This window comes from Acomys russatus, chromosome 1, assembly GCF_903995435.1.
Source record: "Acomys russatus chromosome 1, mAcoRus1.1, whole genome shotgun sequence".
Classification (NCBI taxonomy): domain Eukaryota; kingdom Metazoa; phylum Chordata; class Mammalia; order Rodentia; family Muridae; genus Acomys; species Acomys russatus.
In genome coordinates, this window is record NC_067137.1 from 14,662,763 (window position 1) to 14,675,469 (window position 12,707).

Sequence of the window (12,707 nt, forward strand, 5' to 3'; positions counted from 1 at the left end):
AAGCATTCTAATTGTAACTATAAGGTTGCTTTGTATCTCCCACTGGCCCAAGCACCCTGAGTTTTGGGGGTACCCTGTTCTGTTCACGTGGAATAGTTCAAGGTCTTATTCAGGAAATTTCCTATAACCCCTTTGGACATACACAACTATTCATTAACTCAGCAAGTTTCCAGCATATTAGTGCCAGAGTGTTGGCGATGATGATGATGACGATGACGATGATGATGATGATGACAACAATGGTGATGATGTTGTTGTTGAGGCAAAGCCTCCTCTATTATATATCTCTGGCTGTCCAGGAACTCAAAATATAGATCAGTCTAGCTTGGAACTGAGAGACCCAATGCCTTGGCTTCCTAAGTGCTGAGATTAAAAGTGTGTATCACCACAGCCAGCAATATTCTAACTGTAACAGCCTTTATCATCTGTAGTTTACTAATAACTCTTGACTTGCAGTCCCAACTCTGCCACTGGATGGGACTGTGGGACGACAGTTGATCTCTATATCCTTGTTTGTGGAAGGAGCTGCTAGCTTTTCTCTCTGCAAGTTCTTGTGCAGGTAGAAAGAGAGGTCCCACGCAAAGTGCCTGGCAGAGAGTTCAGACCATAAAGCATCTGTCTATATTCACCTATTTACAAGTGCACAAAACCAAACACGATTTACATACCTACAGCTCGCTGTTTCTCTTCCTTGGGCATTTATAATTCATGACAGAATTCGTGAGGTCTCCTTTTCCAGTGTAATTTTTTTATTAATTTATTCATATTACATCTCGATTGTTAGCCCTTCCTCTGTTTCCTCCCATTCTTCCCTCCCTCCCACTTCTCCCCTTCTCCCCTCCCCTATGTCTGTGATTGAGGGAGACCTCCTCCCCCTATATATGCTTTTAGAATATCGAGTCTCTTCTTGGTAACTTGCTATCCTTCCTCTGAGTGCCGCCAGGCCTCCCCATCCAGGGGACGTGGTCAGAAAAGGGGCACCAGAGGTCGTGTGAGAGTCAGATCTCACTCTCCACTCAACGGTGGAGAATATCCTGTTCGTCGGCTAGGTCTTGGTAGGGGTTCAAAGCTTACTGCCTGTATTCTCCTTGGCTGGTGCCTTAGTTTGAGGAGGACCCCAGGACCAGATCTGCCTGTCATAAAGTTCTTCTTGTAGGTTTCCAGGACCCTCTGGATCCTTCTATTTCCCCATTCTTCCATGCTACTCTCGCCTAAAGTCTCAATAGGATGTCCTCTCCTCTGACCCACTTTCTTGGTAAGTAAAGTTTTTCATGGTACGTATCCCTTGGACTAGTGTTTTGATATAAGTGAGTATATACCGTTTGTCTCTTTTTGCTTCTGGATGAACTCACTCATCACGATTTTGAACATATATGCTCCGAATACAAGGGCTCCCACATTTGTAAAAGACTTATTAACAAAGCTTGCCCCACTCATCAATACCCACACATTAATAGTGGGAGATTTCAACACCCCACTTTCACTCAAGGATAGGTCTTTGATTCAAAAACTAAGCCAGGAAATAACCGCATTAACCAATGTCATGAAGCAAATGGATCTAACAGATATATACAGAACTTTCCACCCAAACGCTAAGGTGTATACCTTTTTCTCAGCACCCCATGGAACATTCTCTAAAATTGATCACATAGTTGGTCATGAAGCAAACCTCAACAGATACAAGAAGATTGAAATAATACCTTGTATCTTATCAGATCACCATGGTCTAAGGCTGGACTTCAACAGCAACAGAAATAACAAAAAGCATTCTAACACGTGGAAAATATTCAGTGTAATTTTTAACTGAGAACTTTTGTGTATAGTCCATTTCCTTAGACTGCACTGGCTATGCCACAGCACAACACAAAGAAGCAGGGCTATTCATCAAAATATGACTCCCTGCTAGCCACTGGCCACATTGCTATCCCCATCTGAAAGGTGAAGAGAGATTTGGGATGGTTGAGTAACTTGGACTGGATCCCAACTGAGTAAATGACAGAACCAGGACTATTTGGTCCTGTTCAAGTCTAAAGACCACGTGCTCTCCATTTTGTTCAGGAACCAAGTTTAGTTTCTTACCACAATGCCATGAACTAAGATTACAAGAGAATGAGACCACTGTTTACTATCTGTCACAGCTAGATTTTAAATCAAGCCTGGGGCTATAAAACTCATGACCTCTAAGTCTTAAATAAAATCCCACTTGAATTAAAGCAAAACAGTGGAAAATGCCATAGTACTAATATTTGAAAAATCCCCAGAATGTGAGATTTCAGCTTGATTTTCTTGATGGAATGTCCCTGTGCAGAGACGGATGGAGGGCTGTGGTTAACAGAACGGTCAGTTTCCCTAGAGTGGAATTCAGGATTCTAAAAGCTGTATTTTTCTCTTCCTATTCACCGGCCATAGTTTTATCTGACATAACTATCCCATTAAAACACTTATAAACCTTCTTCCCAACAGTGCAGATGCAGTCTGGGTTTCATTTTAAATGGAAAAACAAATTTGTTTTAGTCTCCTCCGTATATGAGTTGTGTGAGGTAAAGAAAACTGCCTCGGCTGTGACTTTTCTAATCTCATGATGTTCTTACCTCGGACACTTTTCCAAGAGTCATTTGCCAAGGCCAAAACTCCAGATAGGTGGCCTCCTCTTTTTGGTATGATAATTAGCCTCTGTTTCATCCCACTGCACGCTTGGCACAGTGCCTGGCACAGTGCCTGGCATGCAATGGCCCCTCCATAAAAATGTGTTCAATGAATAGGTAAATAAAACCTGTCTGCCTAAAACAACAAGGAATCAATACAGCTCTTCTTACTCCTCACATTAAGCCTGGTCTTTCTTTGCCCTCAGCCTCCTGCTACTATTGCCCTGCACCTCCCAATCTGTGTGGTCATGGTACCTGTCTACGCCAAAGGTCCTAAGACCATCACATTGATGAGATGGCTGGAAACTGACAGTCAATGCCCCATGTCATTGAAAGTATGACAGACAATGTGTCAGAGTTTGATCCTGACCCAAAATTCAATCACAGAGGGAGCTTACTAACATTTAGCTTCAAATCTCACTCAAGTTAAATCGGAATTTCTAGGGCATAGAAAGGAGTATGTTATTTAAATATCTCCCTAGTGATTTGAAAAATACTCCAAGAGCTAAATAACATGAGGCAGGGACATCCAGGAAGGAGGGACACTGACCCATACAAGCAGGAGGATGCACTTTGATCTCCTGATAGAAGAGCATAAGAAACAGAAAGCCCACTCTGAGAAGCCACTGATGCTTTCTAGTCATGATGCCCTGTCCTGGCCCTATGGTCCTCACTGCTACCTAGGCTCTGTCTCCCCTATCCTACTTTTTTAAAGAGTTCTCAAGAAGGTGAGGTAATAGGAACTTGCTCCAGATGCCCTACACCTTTAAAACAGACCGTGCTATTCACCAGACATCCCAGCCCCAATATCCATAGGATGGTGCTATCTCTACCCTCCTATCTTGTTCTTAAAGCTGGAGATTACAAGCAGCAAGTCCCAAAGAGCACTGATGGATTGTCCACAAGTCCACAAAGAGCTTTATGGAAATATGCTTTTCGCAGTACTAAAGGCAAACTGGGCAAAGAGAAAACCCAGTGATCCAAACATCAGAGCTGTTCCATCCTCCACATTGTGAGAGTCATTGGCTACAAAACAAAACACATGGCTCTTGGCCCTAAGATGGCCTAGAAAACACATTCAAACACAAAGGTGCATTCAAGTGCATGTTACAACAAAGGAGGTAGGACTCTGACCTAGTTTGCTTCCTATGGCTGTGATGAAACGCCCTGACCAAAAGCACAGTCCATCTTTGAGGGATGTCAGGGCAGGGAGTCAAACAGAAAGCACTCTTTGCTGGCTTCCTTAGCACATGTCTACCTGCCAGGAAATGGTACACTACCCCCCAACATAGTGCGCTGGACTTTTCTACATCAATTAACAATCAAGAGAATTCCTTACAGATGTTCTCACAAACCAATGTGCCCACAAGACAATTACTCAACTGACACCCCCCTTTTCAGATAATTCTAGGCCATGCCAAGTTGACAAATGATAACTAGGACAGACCCTCAGGTCACAGCCTAATTACTATGCACTGGATGTTTAATGTTCCTCTAAAATTTATATGCTAGATTTGGTCATGAAGCACCTGAAAAAGTAATTAAGGTTAAATAAGAGCGTAATGAATGGAGGTTTGTTCAGACACAGGTAGTGGTCTTCAAGGTCCCCTCTTGGCTTCTACCCTATCCATGCCAGGACATAGGAGGAAAGCAGCCATTGGCAAAACTGGAAAGAAGTCCTTACCAGAAATCAATGCTCCCTGAGTTTAAAGTGGAACTGTGAGCAGCCGGAACTGTGGGAAAACAAATATCCATTGCATGAGCCACCAGTCCAGAGTACTTTGTTACAACAGCCCAAGAAGATTCACACACCAACCGGAAACAAATCACAACACCTCCCCCCCCAACCCTCCGTTTCCTCCCACACAGCAAATGAGGCAACATGTGTGTTTGCTTGTTTGTTGGCTGGTTGTTTTTGGGATCTTGTTGCTGTTGCTGTTATTTTGTTTTGTTTTGGAGACAGGGGTTTCTCTGGGTAGCCTCGGCTGCCCTGGACTCACTTTGTAGGCCAGAGTGGCCTCGAACTCACAGAGATCCGCCCGCCTCTGCCTCTGCCTCCCCGAGTGCTGGATTTACAGGCTTGCGCCACCGTGCCACTGTTTGGTTTTGTTATTGTTTTGGTGTTAGGTTCTCTTGTCTCACTAGATAGCTGACCTTGAGCTCCATATATAGACCAGGCTCAAACTCACAAACATCTACCTATCTCTGCCTCTCTGGGGCTAGATTAAAGATGTGTGGCACCTAACCTAGTCAAGGTAATGTATGTTTTAAAAGCATTTGGATACCCTTGCTTCCTGTCTCCTCGCACTTCTATACTTGCTTCCATTATTGAGCATTGGTCTCTACTGGCTTTTGTGTGACCTGCTAGGGTGTAGGCCCTCAGATGGTAGAGACAACGTATTTTCTTTACTGTATCCCTCCTGGCTGGTTCAATGCCTAACACCTCGTAGGAAGGCTGTGAAAACTGATAAAAGGTAGAAAATGATTCGTTTCCTAATTCATGTTGTTGAATCCCTCTTCTCATGGCTGTGCTGTATTTACTCCACTGTCTCGAGTGGGACAAGCTGAACAGGACTTATCCCACCGGGTCTTTTTTTTCCGCAAGGCTCCTAAAGGTCTCAGTCATGCAGCTCTTTTATTCTAGTGCAATCAGAAAAGTATCTAACTGTACCATTTTATTGTACAAATCAATATCATCCCCCCGGAGAACCAAGACCAGTCATTTATACCAATAGCTGTTGCTATGCAACCACCCCCACAAAGCTTGGTTGTTAGACCCAGCACTGAAGCAAAGGACTATAGTTTCTAAGGGGAAAATACAGCATTATACAGTTATTCTATCTTCTTACAAAAAGAAATTTAACCATATCATAAAAGGCTGTATTTGTATAAATGAATGTTTTTATTTAGGTACTGTACTCTAAACACAAGTTTATAAACATTTATGTTATATACTTTATGTATGCTAATGTATATATATATATATGTATCTATGTATATATACTATGTAATTGAGATATATATATGTATTTATGTTTATCAGTGAGTACTTTTTTTCAATCCAAAGAAGCTCCAGAAAGATCACTTGTTTCGTTTTATTTTGCTTTGTTAGTGGTTCAGGAGATCAAACTCAAGGCCCTAAGAATACCAGACAAGCATCTTTGTTTCATCATATCCCATTTCTTTGTACAAAAATATACTTTTAAAGTAAAATTATATTTTCTGGATGCAAAAAGCACTTAATAAATAAGGTAAAGTTTTTTTTTAAAGATAAGACTATATTATATGGCCTAAATAAACTGTGGCTAGCTTTTGCTGTGTGGGCTTCCAGACGTTTGTACATAAGAACATTTGCATAAAACAGCGAAGTGGGAACATGTACACAGTTTGGACACCCTTTTACAGTGAAATCCCACAGCATTCCATGGATGTCTTTCTGGATGCAGATAAGTTATCATTTCTAACACCACATGATATGATAGTGTTTAGATATATCATAAGGTGACCGCTTTCTTGTGCAGTGCGTTTTCCCCTGTGATGAATAATTCTGAAGACATTATAATGCATATTTCTTGAACTTCATCTAATTGTTTTAATAAGTTTTATTTTACGAACCAGATCAAAGGCCATACACTTATTTGAATAAAGCAACTGAGAACATTTCCAAGTTTTTTTTTTTTTTAAAGCTAATTGTACTCATTCACTCCCCAGAGAAAGATTTCAGATAACTCAAGTTCACTGAAATTTTGGCATAACTTAAAATTGTTTTAAAATAGTAATTAAAGGCTTTTGAGGAACCATTATGATAAGATAAGATTGGTTTTCCCTTCATTTTGCTACATAACAATACAGCTTACATCCCTCAGTCTGAGTGTATCTACAGCATTCCTCTCTCCCACCATAATGCTCTCCCACCCTTCTGCCTACTTGCGTGTTTCTGTCACACGCAAGAGGTGGTGACCAACTTCCCTGTGACAGCAAACTCTGGGTCAATAACTTCTGCTTATTCTTAGTGTGTTTCCACAATCCCAACCAAAGCCCTAATGCTCAACCCCGGACTGGAAAACAGAGTCCTTGCCTGGCTCAGCTCTTAACTTCCTTTATAATTTCAGGTATAAGATCTTTAATGTTCCTTTTTCAGTTCCTCCTCAAAATGGAGGATAACTCCTACGCTGCTGTCGGGCTTCGTACAAACGTAGACGGAACGCAGTACACCACTGTGCTGTGGCGTGGCCGCTGATTGTGATAACATGAAATGTTATCTTGAACAAGCAGAGGCTTTCTTTCTTTCTTTCGGCAACCCTTGGTGCCTCTGTCGTGGGAGGGATCAAATAGGGATAAAGAAGGAAGGAGAAAGAAAACTGGCTCAAGGTGCGTTATTAGCTGGTTGAAGTGAGGAAGGCCAAACTGCCCAAACGCTGGTGCTGGCTCCCAATCGTGTTATTCTGTGCTTTTAAACTCCCACACATACTCGATCGGCTGCCAAAACACATAAACCTCTTTGAATTACACTCCTTCTCTTACAGGAGCAGTTGACTGCAGTTGGATGTGATTTTCCTTTGTTTGTTTTAATTTATAGATGACCAGGAATGCTGGCCTGCCTCCTTTTATTTAAACACCCACTGGTCTCCTCTTAGGGTTGCTTGCACTTTGGGGTCTTAGTTTTCTGGGGTTTTTTTTAACCCCTCTAAGAATAGTTGTGGTTAGAAGCAGCTCCGACCACAGCCCTGGATCTTTGGGCTCATTAAAGACGTTCGCTAACCCTCGGACTGTGGCAATAAATCACTGGTTCAGGAAGGGTGATGGGGACATGGAGGGCAGCTGGAGAGCCTTCCATTGGCTCCAGAAAGGTTTCCTAGGTCTCCTTCCAGGGTGACACCCCTATAAAAGAGAAAGGGGTGGGACATGCAAAAGGGAAGATACCGAGACTTAGAAACACTCTTGTCATCTGTTGGCCAGCACCTGTTATGCCGCAAACCTTGCTGGCAGGGTAAGGAGAGAAGCAATTCTATTCAAAGAAAACCCTGTTAGCAGAGCTTGTGTCGCCTAAAACCCCTAAGAATGTCTTCTCCTACGCTCCCCTCCCCATAAGAAGGGAGCTCTTGACTGAAGTCAACTATATGGCTACATGGCAGCCCTTAGCAGAATGATGGGCAAACCACTTATGGGTTTTTCTTTCCTGACTTCACTATTGGTAGGAGGACTAGCTGTCTAAGGCTGTCACTTCCCAGTTGTTAAGATGTGTGTACCCCAAACAGAAAGAGTGTGAAAGAGAAATTGACTATTCCTTCTCTTGGAGAATCCCGGCACACATTAGTGCCCTGAAGTCCCGTGGTCAAAAATGTGTTGATCTAAAATATAGCATGTCTCAACTTTGCTTGGCCACCACTGTGAACGCTCGTGTGTAATACCTACTAACTAACGCATTGCAGAAAGCTCTGCCTCCTGGAGAGAAAACCGCACTGGTCCTTGTGTCAGTGCTGTGCAGTCTGAAGAGGAAGACAACTTCACTTCCAAAGAAAAAAATCGCTCGTTCTAGTGATGTCCCATGGACTTTCAGCCCCTGGGTCAGGGGTGGTACTGTTTATCTCAACTATTTCCTTGTCACCCATGGCCACCTTCCACTGCCTCTCTGCTTCCTCCTGCCACATCTTCTAGCCGATAGCTTCACCCAGACTTGTGGCAGAGAACAGAGCAACTAAAATGGAGACCAGCCAAAGAAATCTGTGAAGCAGATGATAATGTCAAATATACATTCAGCGCATTTTTCTGTGGTTCTTAAATGGAAAGAGGGATTTCTTCACTTTTAAACCTTCTGTTCATAATTTTTAACAAATGGGCTTCTCGGGAATAGGCACATTCAGAGAGGGGAGTGAGAAGGATCTGCACATAAAAAAAATAGGTTTTAATCAAAGATAATATCTCAAAGAAAAAATGTCAGCCAACTCACAAGAGGCAACTGAGGAATGGTCCTACATCTATTTGGGAAATTATAATGTATTATTGAGCGATGAAGCAAATCACAAAACAATATAAACATTTTTGTGACTGCAGGAGGTTTGGTGTTTGTTGAAAGAACAAATAAGCATAAAAGGAGACTGTAAGACTTTATACCAAAGAGGCTGGAGAAGTGGTTCAGCGTTTAAGAATACCAGCTGCTCGCTTAGGGGACATTGGTTTGATTTCCGACACGCACATGTGCTGACTCACAAGCATCTGTAACTTCAGGTCCGGGGGTCCAACTCCCTCTTCTGGTCTCCACAGACACAGGCCTGCATGTGGTCCACAGACATACATGCAGGCAAAACACCCATACACATAAAATAAAATGATAAATATTTAAGAAATTTCAGAGTCAAATTGACAGATCTTTTTCCTTCTCCCTTCCTCCTCCTGTCCTCTTTCTTCCTGTGTTGTCTGATGGTCCTCAAATAAAAATGGCATTTACAAAATGAAAGTAATTTTCTCATGTCCATGTGTGACTAACATATGTACATGTATGTGTGTTCACATATGTAGAGACAAGTGTGTATGCACAAATGCTTGTGTGTGCATGTATGTGTGAAGGCCAGAGGTTGGTGTTTGGAATTTTCTTTGATTGCTCTTTCACCTTACACTTTTGAAGAGGATGCCTTTTAGTCTAACCCAGGGCCCATCGACCCAGCCAGTTTTCCTAGCCAGCTTATTTTACAGATTCTCTGTCCCCATCTCCAGTATTCTCAGATTATGTGACCTCTGTGGAATCCAAACTGTGATCCTTCAGCTATTATGGCAAACAATTTATCTACTGAGCTATCTCTCAGGCCCTTGTATTAGTCAAGAGTTCTCTAGAGAAACAGAACCAATGGTATATTTATAGTGTGTGTGTGTGTGTGTATGTGTGTGTGTGTGTGTGTGTGTGTGTGTGTGTGTAATTTATTAGACTGGCTTATAAGCTGTGGTCCGGCTAGTCCAACAATAGTTGTCTCCCAAGGGAAAGGACTGTTCAGTTCCCCAAGGCTGGCTGGCTCACCTGGTCTTCGATCTATGTTGGAATCTCAAAGAAGTAGATTTTAATACCAGGAATGCCTCAGGAGCAGGAAGATGAACTTGCCAGGGAGAGTGAAGGCAAACGAGCAAAAAGGAAAAGCTCCCTTCATCCAGGTCCTTTTCTAGGGGCTGCCACCAGGAAGTACAGCCCAGGTTTAGGGTGGGTCTTCAAACCTCAAATGATCCAATTAAGAAAATCCTTACCACCCATGCCCGACTGCATGAGTTTTAGTTCATTGCAGATGTAGTCAAGTAGTCATGCAAGATCAGCCATCACAGCTTCCCAAAACAATGTTTTTCAAATGTTCCAGTCTACCATCCATGTTATCCGTGTAAAATTACCCAAGGATGGTGGAAGCAATCCTCAAAGACAAGATGAATCATAACAGCAGGCTGTGTGGACCACTAGTCTTGAAGGGGGGAGGACAATGGCTTCTATACTACTTAATGTAAGATACACATAGTATGGCACAATATTTGCTATAGACAAGATAAACAATAAAGGGCCATGTCATGATACTGGAGACAACCAGCATGTTCTAAGCCAAAATAAAAGCTCAAAATGAGTTCCCCCATCTCCATACTCGGTACAAAGCCACCAGCACATCTTTCTGGCTTACCTCTCTACCCACCAGCCAGAAGCCCAGACTTCTTAAAAAACAACCTTTTCCCAACCAGCCTAAAGAATTCCCAAGAGTGTAACTCAAGTCTCTACTGCTTGGTAAGTCTTTGGATTGAATTCCGTAGGGGATCATAAGGAAGGGGCTGGGAAGTCACCACATCTACATGGCTGGGATTTTATGTGACTTGGGGAACCAGGGAATGAAGAAAGAACAAACACATATACAGAAAACTGGGGTCAGATGGGATGTACTCACTCTGGCGGAGCAGTGCCAGCTACACATCAACACAGAACCTCAGCTTGTTGTTGGGTGCTGGGATAGCTTATCTCCGTAGGGTTCTCTGTTAGAGGACCCTTGTAGTCACAGGGGTGGAGGAAGCTGTGGTTGCTAGATTTTGCACACAGCTAACAATCATACGCAGACCAGAGGAAGACTTTGTCATCCCTCTGAGCCTCACCCAGGAAAGACTGCCACTCTCCATGAGTCTGAAGCATTGGTGTTCTTGACATGGCTGTGCCCATGACAATGATACGCATTCCCTTGGGACTTCATCCACTCTTCACGCATTCACTCAGGGCTTCCCTGACTCCCCACAGAAAGTCATATACATGATGATGGCCTCCACTTGCCCTCTACTGTCTTGCCCAGCTGAACACGTTCTCTCTTCATCACCCACAAGTCATTATTCTCCCAAGCCTTGAACCCACCAAGTTCACCCAGTTCACTTCCTCACCCCACAACAACAACCACCGGCTATTTGCAACACATCTGCCTCTTCCCTTCCTACTTCTCGCCCCACAGCAGAGGCAAGTCAGTGAGTCCCTCTGGTGCTCATCTCTGTAACACAATTTCCTTTGCCAGTGAGTAGATGAAGCAAAAGAGCATCAGGGACCAGGGGATTGGAAAGAAGTCCCCGTGGTGGTGCAAGATGACTTGGAGAGCAAAGTTGTTTCTATCGTAAGAAGGACAGACTCACATCATATCTGAACTCTAATATTATGCTCAACTGCTCAACACAGCCCAACCTGCCAAAATTATTCACACAAAATGATTTTTTAAATCAGCTCTTGCCACTCTGGCTTCCTTCAGACCTCCCACAAAGTACCTCAGAAAGTTCAGTATATATCAAAATTCCAAAAAATTAGACAGCATTCACATGTTTTCCCACAAGACCCTTAAGCTCCAAGCAAAACAAAAAAATAGTTAAATCTTGCCCCCTAAAGACATACAAATACAAATAAATAAATAAATATAAAAAATAAAATAAAATAGAAAAGGATGTACAAATACAAGACTTCCTAAGGCAGAAGTGTCAGGATTGAACAGACACAGAGGAAAGTGTTCTCAATTCTGACCTAGTCTCAGCCCTACAGGGACAAAAAGCCTATTACAAAATCCAAGTAAGAGTTTTCCCAAAATTTCCAACTGAAGATTGGGGGACAGCTTAGTAATCTCCTTTAGTACATGTAGACACACACACACACACACACACACACACACACACACACACACACACACGCTGGCACGAGCGCCATAGATGAAGAAACAGGCTCATGGCCACTCCAGCCAGCCACAAAAGCATCCTACTTAAAGCTCATTTCTCAACCTCTGACTTCTAGCAAAATAGGAAGCCAGACCCTAATGCTGAATTGAACAATAGTTATGGCATAGAATTCATCATTAGAGACAGTTAACTAACTTAGATCTAAACTCTATGCAGGGTTTTCTTTTTGTCTTTTTCTATTACAAATGCGACTCAGTTTGGTTCTTACTAGTGTCCACATTGGAACAGATTAATTGCCTGAGGCTCAGAGAACTGGGGGCCTGGAGAGATGGCTCAGTGTGTAAAGGGCTTGCTTTTACCCATGAGGATCTGAGGCCAGTTGTGTACACAGGAGGACCTGAGGTCAGACTCCATACATGCAATTGCACACCTGTAATCTCACAAACAGTTAAAGAAAAAAAAAAAGGCCATGAATTTGTACGAGAGTAAGGGAGGATGCCTGAGAGTGACAGGAAGGAGGACTTTAGGGGAGGGGGAAACTAATATAATCTCATAAAGAGATTTAAAATTATTTTTAAAAAGGAAAGCAAAGTGAAGAACCCCTATTCCCCAAAAAGAGTGTTAAAGCTTGGTGGTGGCGGTGGTGGCACCTGCCTTTAATCCCAGCACTGGGCAGGCAGAGTCAGGCAGATCTCTGAGTTCGAGGTTAAGGCTGGTCTAAAGAGTGAGTTCCAGAACAGCCAATGCTACACAAAGAAACCCTGTCTCAAATAACAAAACAAACAAGCAAAAGATGGCAAATAAAGTAATCCTCTGACTTCTCAAAATTGCTACGAGGCTTCATCAACCACATAGAAGGATGACAGAGATAAGTTCCTTTTACAGGTTGAGTGTGAGTGTCCACCA